General features: G+C 50.1%; 1 protein-coding gene across 1 annotated transcript in view; it reads right to left on the reverse strand.

Annotated features, from left to right (window-relative positions):
• The window catches only part of WDR31 (WD repeat domain 31), a 79,927-nt gene extending 75,729 nt beyond the window's left edge, over positions 1-4,198 (reverse strand). Inside the window, exon 1 of the mRNA XM_083475223.1 lies at positions 4,186-4,198. The gene's annotated coding sequence lies outside the window, so the exon portion shown is untranslated. The remainder of the gene's footprint in view (positions 1-4,185) is intronic.
• Positions 4,199-9,869: the final 5,671 nt, after the last annotated feature.

Consider the following 9,869-nt stretch of genomic DNA (forward strand, 5'->3'; position numbering starts at 1 on the left):
AAATCGCTGTGCCGGCTGCTATGTCAACCCACGACTTAATAATAATAATAATAATAATAATAATAATAATAATAATATATTTATATCCCGCCCTCCCCAGCCAAAGCCGGGCTCAGAGCAGCTAACAACAATAAAAGCAACACAGTTTACATAAAATCACAATCAAATTAATTGAAATGCATTCTAAAATCAATTCATTCTAAAATCAATTCAAAATCAAATTTATGGCAACCATTGGGCTAGAGTTCTATGAGGATTACCGAAGGAGGGGGTCAGGCTGTGCCTTGGCCAAAGGCCTGGTGGAACAGCTCTGTCTTGCAGGTCTTGCGGAAAGATGTCAAGTCCCGCAGGGCCCTAGTCTCTTGTGACAGAGCGTTCCACCGGATCGGGGCCACAGCCTAAAAAGCCCTGGCTCTGGTTGAGGCCAGCCTAACCTCCCTGTGGCCCGGGACCGCCAAGATGTTTTTATTTGAAGACCGTAAGTTTCTCTGTGGGACATACCAGAAGAGGCAGTCCCGTAGGTATGAGGGTCCTAGGCCGTATTTAAAGGTTAAAACCAGCACCTTAAACCTGATCCTGTACTCCACCGGGAGCCAGTGCAGCTGGTATAGCACTGGGTGAATGTGATCCCGCAGCGAGGACCCCATAAGGAGTCTCGGCGCAGCATTCTGCACCCGCTGGAGTTTCTGGGTCAGTCTCAAGGGCAGCCCCATGTAGAGTGAGTTACAATGATGGGCCTTTGGACCAATCTAGCAGGGCTTTCCTTATGTACTTAAAAATCCCATCTCTCTCTCTCTGCTTGTCAGTAGATATTCCACCTTCATTCCACTCCAAGGAGGCCCTGCCAAGCAGAGCCACTGCAAACCAACAAGGATGTGCCCATTAGCAGAAGTCATCTATCCCTTGGTGTGGCAAATGGAGCATGATGGGCAGGTTCGGGTTGTACCACATTCCCCCTTGCACGCTTTTCATTTTCAGTTTATTCGATATACATGTACCCATGCAACCCCCCCTTTTTTTTTACTCACGGCTGATTTTGCCATAAAATAAATGTCTCCTCTGAATGATTTTCTGCCCCCTCCCTGCAAACAGAGGAGTCAGCATATTGCACAGGCCCATCATAAAAACGGCATATAAATCTGCCGGGAAATGTGGTTTAGCAGGAGTATTTGTGTAGGGATGCAATCGGTCCCTTGTGGGCAATTGATAATAAAGAGAGAACCTCAGCCAAAGTAGAGAAGCCAGAGTCCCCGAGCCCCTGCTTTCTGTGCCCATGTTACTGAGTTGCTCTCCTGAATATGGTGGGTGGATGCCTTCGTTTTATTTTTATTTAATTATTTTTAAAAAAGCAAAGATTAGCCCAGCTCTCCTCCACCACCCCTTTGCCCAGCCGCCCACTATTTTCTTTGCAATGAAAGACAGCCTGCAGAGAAGTCTGCATGGAAACAGTGAGGTCTGGATCCTGTTTCTGATCACAAATCTTTCATGTAAAATGTCTGTGGGTTTTGCATTCTAATGCAAGCTCCCCCTTTTCTCTCTCTCCCACAGCTAGCAGCCAGCAAGGCCACAGGTGAGGTAGGCTTTGCATATGACCCAACAGACGTCTGTACAGAAATGCAGATTTCTGTGACTTGAAGTTTATATACCCATTTATACAAGCTCAGCATAGGACAGAAGGTTCACAGTGTCAACACTCCAGTGGATCCTGCTCCAATTAGGTCTTGGGGGATGAGCAAGGATTCTTATCAAGAGCAAGTCAAGCCTCTTGTTGTGTCTCTCTCAGGCCCAGTTTCAAGACCGCCCTGCAAACAGGAGGCGTCTTGGTGACATCGCCTCCAGAAAGGGGAATGAGGGAAGAAGAAAAATATACTTCCCCTTCCAGAAGAATCTCCAGCTATTCAGTTTCTGTGGCAACACATCACTTGTACTTGACCATCTCTTTGGTGATGCAAAGGACCATTCTCCCAAACAAAGAGAGTGTGACATCCAAGTTAAGTTTGTCAGGGCCATTGAACCTCTTTTTACCACCAGTCACAGGGTTCTTGGTAGGGGATATTTAATCTAACACATTTAATTACAGTACGAACAGCTGCCAGCCCCATGGGCGTAGCTGGGATTTATGTTAGAAGGGGACAGGACACCCACCTGCTAGCATCCTCTGTCTGGCTCTTTCTAGCAGATTCAGAATGAACTGTCTCAACCACAGTTGTTTTAAATTACACTTGTACCTTGGATCCCAAACACCTTGGTACTTGGACGTTTTGGCTCCCAAACGCTGCAAACCCGAAAGTGAGTGTTCCGGTTTGTGAACGTTATTTGGAACGTCCGATGGGGCTTCCACGGCTTCTGATTGGCTGCAGGAGCTTCGTGCAGCCAATCGGAAGCCGCACTTTGGTTTTGGAAGTCAAACAGATTCCATTCGACTTCCATGGTACAACTGTACTTTCTTTTGACCCCAAGTGTCCAGAAAAATCTTTCTACAATTTCTACTTTTAGTTAAGTATTTTCTTTATTTAGTTGATGGGGGGTGCCCCCCTGACTACTCCTATGTCCCACAGAAACCAGCTGTTCCTGTGGTTTTTCTGCCATGGTATATGAGGCCTCTGAACTAAGAAGGCAGGGCAGGATGGATCCCTTGGCCAGAAGAGACTGTGGTCAAGGATGGCTAACTTGACCAAAAGCAGAGAAGGCCCCCGCTTTGTTCTGTGCCTCACAAAAGGAGATGTTGGTACTTCCTTAGAAAGTTTCGCACAGCTGGATAGAATCTGATTTGTGCTAGCAGCACCCATCAATGTCCAGCCCTGGCAGCTGCTTGCAATGGGAATATGGGAAGAACAGGTAAAAGTGGCAGACATTATGGACTGTCTGACCTGGAATAAGGCACTTTTCTGCACCCCCTGCTTTTTGGGGGGGTGGGGGGAATCACAATCTGCTTCTGCAGAAGAATTGCTTCTTATGCTGTGAAAGTAGCTGTGAAAATCCCTGGATTGTATGCTTTATATTAAGTGAGTGGTTGGAAGCGAAATCTCCTCCCAATTACTCAAACATCTGCTGATTGAGCCACATGTATTCTCTTTCAAGGAGGGATATTTTGGATGGTGAGGTGCTGGCTCCCTCTGGTGGCGAAGAAAATTAATGTTGGCAGAGGGAGGATGTGGGCTTAAATATGTGGGGGGCTAAAACACACCTTGAACTTTTTATATTTTGAGCAGGTGGGAAGGGGCACAGGGAAGAAATAATTTAATTTTAAACAGGTCTTAAAGCCTCAATTTGAGGGGGGCTGATTGGTAAATTTTAATCGTATATTATGCTGGCAATGTGCACTTTGAATACTTTAAATATATTTTGGAATTCATGGATTTGTATTTTAAATGGTTGAGAACCACTTTTGGAGGCATTTGTGCTTAAAAAGTCTATTTAAAAAGTATTTTGCATTTATATGGCACTTTCAAATGTTCAAAGCGTTTCACATCCAATACCTTGCTTCCATCACTTGCTGTCCATCTCTATTTCCCCTGTATTACAGAAAGGAAGGCCGAGGCTGCAGGGTGGGAGGGGTGGTTTAGCCCAGGCCACTTGGTGCTGTCACAGCTAAGGAAAGACTTGAACCAGGCACTTTCCTGATTTGCCTCCCAGGGTCTTACCCAGTATGTGATGCCAGCGCTGGGCAAATAGAAGCAGATAAGCTGGAAACATGAAATTGTCTTTGGGTGGTGGTGGGGGAAATGTGGAGCTAACCTGTCCAGAAAGCAGCTTGGGTGGTGGGGGGTACCCTTACCAGCCAAGCCCACACAAGACAGTGGTTTCAGGATGAAATAAATAAAAAATAAGGTCTTGTATAATAAATGTTCATAAATGTACCAAGCAAACATGTACATAAATATATAAACCACATGTCGGAAGCAGCACAGGAAAACAGCCCTGAAACCATTTTGACTCCCAAATTGACCTCAAATATTTCTCTGCAAGGTCAAAGGAAATGAAAAAGGCTCCCCGTTTTCTTTTCATTCACAAATCCTGTCTTAAGGGTATGTCTGTGTATGAATAGGGTGAGCCTGTGAACTCAGGAACTAAGTATTTGTCATTACAAAAGACTGGCCAGGCTCCCCAGGGTATCTGTGATGGGATGATTAGCTGCTTGTGCGTAAAATCGTGGTCCCTCAGAGTTTGTGCAACTCCACAAACCTCTGTGTGTGACAGAGCTCCTCAAACATGTCTGCCCTAGTCACTTCCAGATTCCGACAGTGGTTGTTTTCGGAAGCGCTTCCAGCATAGAAGCTCCTTAACGGAAACACGTCTCCTGGATTCACGACGTGACAGCTTCCTGCGAGGAATGGGTCTCCCTATGGGAGCTTCTGACACCTCCCCGCTGTTCTCGCTGGACGTCTCCCTGAGCCCTCCCTCTTCCCTGCTAGTTCCTGCTTTGGCTGCTGCGTCTCTCTCCGCATTCATGAGACCTTCCTCCAGAGACCCATCTCTCCCCCTGCTGGTCCCTGCTTTCGCTGCTGACTCCCTCCCAGCCTCTGTGAGCCCTTCCACCACCTGTTCCTCCGATGGCAGTTCCCTGACATCCACCTCCCCTCCAGGGCCCCCTTCACCCCCGCCCATTCCCTCTCCTCTGGGCGGTGAGGAGGTAAAACCCTGAAAAGAATCCTCTTCATCTTCAGACGTCTCGAACATTTCCCTCCATCGGTCTCCGTTCCGGCTCGCAGAATCCTCCTCCTCCTCGGAATCAGTGAACCCCTCCAACTCTTCTTCTTCGTCGGTGGTGGCAAAGTATTCCCTCCGGAACCTCGCCACTGGCTGAGGTTTACGTGGGAACCTCTGATGAAAAGTTTCTATTAAAACCTCGTCATTGACATCCTCTGCCATGACCCAGGTGTTTTCCGACTCCGGTTCCCCTTCCCACGTTACCAAATACTCTACTTGATCTCCCTTCCACCTGGAATCGAGAATCTCCGCTACATGGTAGCTGTGTTCCCTCTCCTCCATTGCTGGTCCCCCAGTGACCCTCCCTGCTCTGTCCCCTTTATACGGTGACAGCAACGACCTGTGGAAAACTGGGTGCAGCTTCATGTGGTTCGGTAACCGGAGTCTGAAAGCCACTGGGTTGACCTGTTGCGTGACTTCAAATGGCCCCAGTCTTTTGGGTCTTAACTTCTTACAACCCCCTTTGAATGGTAACCCTTGGGTTGACAGCCACACCTGGTCCCCCACCCTAATGGTTTCACCTTCTCTTCTGTTTTTGTCTGCCTGCCTCTTATATTCCTCCTTGGCCCTGTCTAAGTTAAGTTGGAGCTGGCGATGGATTGCTTCCATTTCTTCTACGAACTGTTCGGCAGGTGGAACGCTCCAGTTCTCCCCTTCCCCCCCTGGGAAAGCTCGGGGATGGCACCCGTAATTAGCCAAAAAGGGGCTCATCCCCGTGGACACGTTCTCCGCATTGTTGTAGGCAAATTCTGCCAATGCCAGCTACTCCACCCAATCATTCTCTCTGTCATTCACATAACACCTCAAATATTGCTGGAGGATGCCATTGGCTCTTTCCGCCTGCCCGTTGGTTTCAGGGTGCCGGGCAGTTGAAAAATTGACCTCTACATGCAGTAAGCTCATGAGCTTCCTCCAGAACCTGGAAGTAAATTGTTTCCCTCGGTCTGAAACCACCCTCAAGGGGGCGCCATGCAACCTAAACACATTTTCTACAAACAATTTAGCGGTTTCTTCTGCCGTGACCGCATGTGAGCAGGCTATAAAGTGGGCCATTTTGGTTAACAGGTCTACCACAACCATGATGGCTGTTTTCCCTCTGGACCTTGGCAGATCAGTCATGAAATCTATGGCCACTGCTTCCCATGGTCTTTCCGGTGTGGGTAGTGGTTCTAATAACCCTGCCGGTGCCCGCCTCTCCCCCTTGGCTCGCTGGCATTGGTCACACCCTCTCACATACTCCCGCACATCTTCCCTGACCTTGGGCCACCAAAATTCCCTGGTAACCAGCCACATGGTTTTGTGTTGCCCAAAATGCCCTGCTGTGGGGCTATCGTGCAGTTGCTTGAGTACCTTCTCCCTCAATTCACCTTCAGGTATATATAACGCTCCCTTGTAATACAACGCCCCGTTTCTCTCCTCAAAACCCCCGGGTTTGTCTCCCTCCCTCCTGAGACCCCTGAGTTTGTCCTGGGCGTATTCATCATGCACCGTTCCCTCTACCAGTTCCCTTTGCCCCACCAATGCCGCCCCACACACCCAGCGGTCCTCTGGAATGACATGTGTTTCTTCGGGTGCTCCCTCCCCCTCCAAATATTCAGGTTTGCGTGAGAGAGCGTCCGCCCTAACGTTCTCTGGGCCTGGCACGTAACAAATCTCAAAGTTAAATTTGGAGAACTCCTGGGCCCATCTCAACTGCCGTTGGTTGAGCACTCGCGCAGTTCTCCAATACTCTAGGTTCTTATGGTCAGTGCACACTTGCACCTTATGTTGTGCACCAATTAGCAGGTGCCTCCATCTCCGGAAAGCCTCATGAATAGCAAGAAGTTCTCTGTCGTACACCGTGTAGTTCCTCTCGGATTTGTTCAGCTTTCGCAAAAAAAATGCACACGGTCTCTACTCTGACTCCTCCTTCCCTGGCTGCAGAAGAAGCACCGCCCCTATGGCTCTGTCTGATGCGTCTGTTTCGACTCTCAGCTTTTTTTGTAAATCCACATGCAGAAGTTGTCCTTCAGAGGCGAAGGCCCTTTTCAGTTCTTCAAACGCTCGCTCCGCCTCCGCAGTCCAAACAAATTTCTTCTTACTGCTGAGACAGTCCGTAATGGGCGCCGTCAGGTGTGCAAAGTTTCGGATGAACTTACGATAAAAGTTCCCAAACCCTAGGAACCTCTGCACATCCTTCTTGGTTTTGGGTGTTTTCCATTCCAGCACTGCCTGGACCTTGCCGGGATCCATGGCCAATCCCTTGTCTGACAGGCGGTACCCCAGGAATTCCACCTCCTTGGTATGAAACTGACACTTCTCCAGTTTCACCCACAGCCTGTTGGCTTGCAGCCTGCTCAACACTTCTCTGACGTCTCTCACATGCTGCTCCTCATTCTCAGAATACACCAACACGTCATCTAGGAAGGCCACACAATTCTTGTAAAGCAAAGGCCCCAGTACGTGGTTCATAAACGATTGGAAACAGGCCGAGCCTGCTTGTAAGCCAAATGGCATAACGAGATATTCAAATGCCCCCAAAGGGGTGAACATGGTGGTTTTCCATTCATCCCCTTTCCTTATACGTATCAGGTTGTACGCCCCCCTTAGGTCCAGCTTTGTAAAAATCTTTCCCTTCCGCACCCTGGTCAAAATGTCGTCAATCCTGGGCATAGGGAAAGCCAAGGGTTCTGACACTGCGTTTAAGGCCCTGAAGTCACATACAAGTCTCGGCTTGTCCGTGTTTTTTTTATCCACAAAAAACACTGGGCTACCTCCCACCGCTCTGGACTCTCGGATGAAGCCTCTCTTCAGGTTCTTGTCAATAAACTCTCTTAGCTCCTGCATTTCTCTGTCTGACATGGCATACAACTTGCCTACAGGAAGCTGTGCCCCAGGGAATAAATTGATTTGACAGTCAAAGGGCCTATGCGGGGGTAGTTGGTCAGCTTCCTTCTCGCTGAACACGTCGCTGAGATCTGCGTATTGTGGTGGTACCTTCACTTTCTCCATTACTTCCGTCCCTGCTAGGGTGGCTTGGGCCCCTGCTGAACCCTTTCCCCCTTTGCAGTGTTCTAAGCAATGTGCTGAACCAAAGGAAACCACTCTCTGATGCCAGCCCACCAGCGGATCATGTAACGCTAGCCAGCTCATCCCCAAAATAATAGGAGCTCCTCCCAAGGTGGCCACATTAAACGCTATCAGTTCTGTGTGCCTTGCCACCTTCATTATCATTGGGACGGTCTGCAAGCTGACTTCTCCTCCCAACAACTCCCTGCCATCGATCGTGGTCACCTGCAGGGGGTTGCTTAAAGGGATGGTCTGTATCTGGTGTTCAGCTGCAAACTCTTTGCTCATGAAATTGCAGGAGCTGCCTGAGTCCAACAGCGCCTTTATCTTTAGGGGGTGTCCATTTTGCAGCTCTAGCGACACTTCTATCACTAGGGCAGGTTTAGGGGCTTCTGGCACGGGCACTTTCACTGCTCTTTGGCCTGGCTGCTGTGCCCCGACTGTGGCAACCAGGCATTGGCTTTTACCTGCTCCGGTTTTCCCTCCTCTCCTCCCTCAACAGCTCCCACCATCCCTTGCCATTCCTTCCTCTGGGGGCAGACTCTGGCAAAGTGACCTGGCTGTTGGCAGAGATAGCATTTCCGGGCGCCTTTTCCCTCCTTACTGGGCTTTGAAACTGCGCGTGCGCGCGCTGTTCCGATTTCCATCGGCTCTGCCGGCGGGAAAGTTGTCTCTGGAATGTCAGGAATGCGGAACTCCTTCCAACGTTCCCCCTTCCCTTCCCGCCTCTCCAAAGCTCTCGCCTCCTGGCGCGCTCCTATGGTCAGCGCAGATTTGGTCAGCTGATCCATAGAATCCGCCCTGGGACCCCTGGAGAGTTCGTCTTTCACAGCCGAAGAAAGACCTTCTTCAAATAGCATTTGAATGGGTGCCGCCGATAAGTCCCACCCCAATCTGTGAACCAGCATGGTGAACTTAGTCCAGTACTCACGGACAGATCGGCTTCCCTGCTTGCAAGCCATTAGCTGTCTGCGCACCACTCCCTCCTCAATATCGCTGGAAAACATGAGATCCATGGCACGAAAGAACTTCATGGTGTCCTTTAGGACGTCATTGTGCGTTGCCATCAGGGGTCGAACCCAGTCCCTCGCCCCCCTCTCAAGATGCCCAATCACGAAAGCAACTCGCGATTCCTCATCAGGGAATTCATCAAACTGCACATTGAGGGCATATTGCATCTCTGTCCTAAAGGCATGGTAGTCCTTGGGGTCCCCCCCCAAATTTCTGCACCAATCCTGGTACCTTTCTGTTGAACTGGGTGGCTCTCCCCTTCTCGTCTGCATCCTGAGCCCTTCTCTCCTCCAGCCTCGCCGTCTGCAGCGCCAGTTGGATTTCCAACGCTCGGTACCTTTCTTCCAAGCTTGGACCCGCTCCAACTCCTGCCTCTCCGGTTCCGGCTGGGTCGCTCATGATGCCTTCTCTTGCACAGGCAGCTTACAGAGGCTGTCGGAATGCTGTGATGGGATGATTAGCTGCTTGTGCGTAAAATCGTGGTCCCTCAGAGTTTGTGCAACTCCACAAACCTCTGTGTGTGACAGAGCTCCTCAAACATGTCTGCCCTAGTCACTTCCAGATTCCGACAGTGGTTGTTTTCGGAAGCGCTTCCAGCATAGAAGCTCCTTAACGGAAACACGTCTCCTGGATTCACGACGTGACAGCTTCCTGCGAGGAATGGGTCTCCCTATGGGAGCTTCTGACACCTCCCCGCTGTTCTCGCTGGACGTCTCCCTGAGCCCTCCCTCTTCCCTGCTAGTTCCTGCTTTGGCTGCTGCGTCTCTCTCCGCATTCATGAGACCTTCCTCCAGAGACCCATCTCTCCCCCTGCTGGTCCCTGCTTTCGCTGCTGACTCCCTCCCAGCCTCTGTGAGCCCTTCCACCACCTGTTCCTCCGATGGCAGTTCCCTGACAGTATCCAATCAAGTGCCAGACAGGAGACAAGCAACACACTCAGATTTCTGTTGTAGACTGCCCTTTCTGTGATGTAGGTATGATGTATCTGGGGGCAGTGGCGTAGTGTGGGGGGTGCAGGGGGGCCGGCCGCACCGGGCACAACATCTGGGGGTTAGGGTTAGGGGGCGCAAATCCACGGGTTAGGGGGCGCAAATCCACGG

This window comes from Podarcis liolepis (assembly GCF_965112155.1).
Source record: "Podarcis liolepis genome assembly, chromosome: 14".
NCBI classification, from domain to species: Eukaryota; Metazoa; Chordata; class Lepidosauria; order Squamata; family Lacertidae; genus Podarcis; species Podarcis liolepis.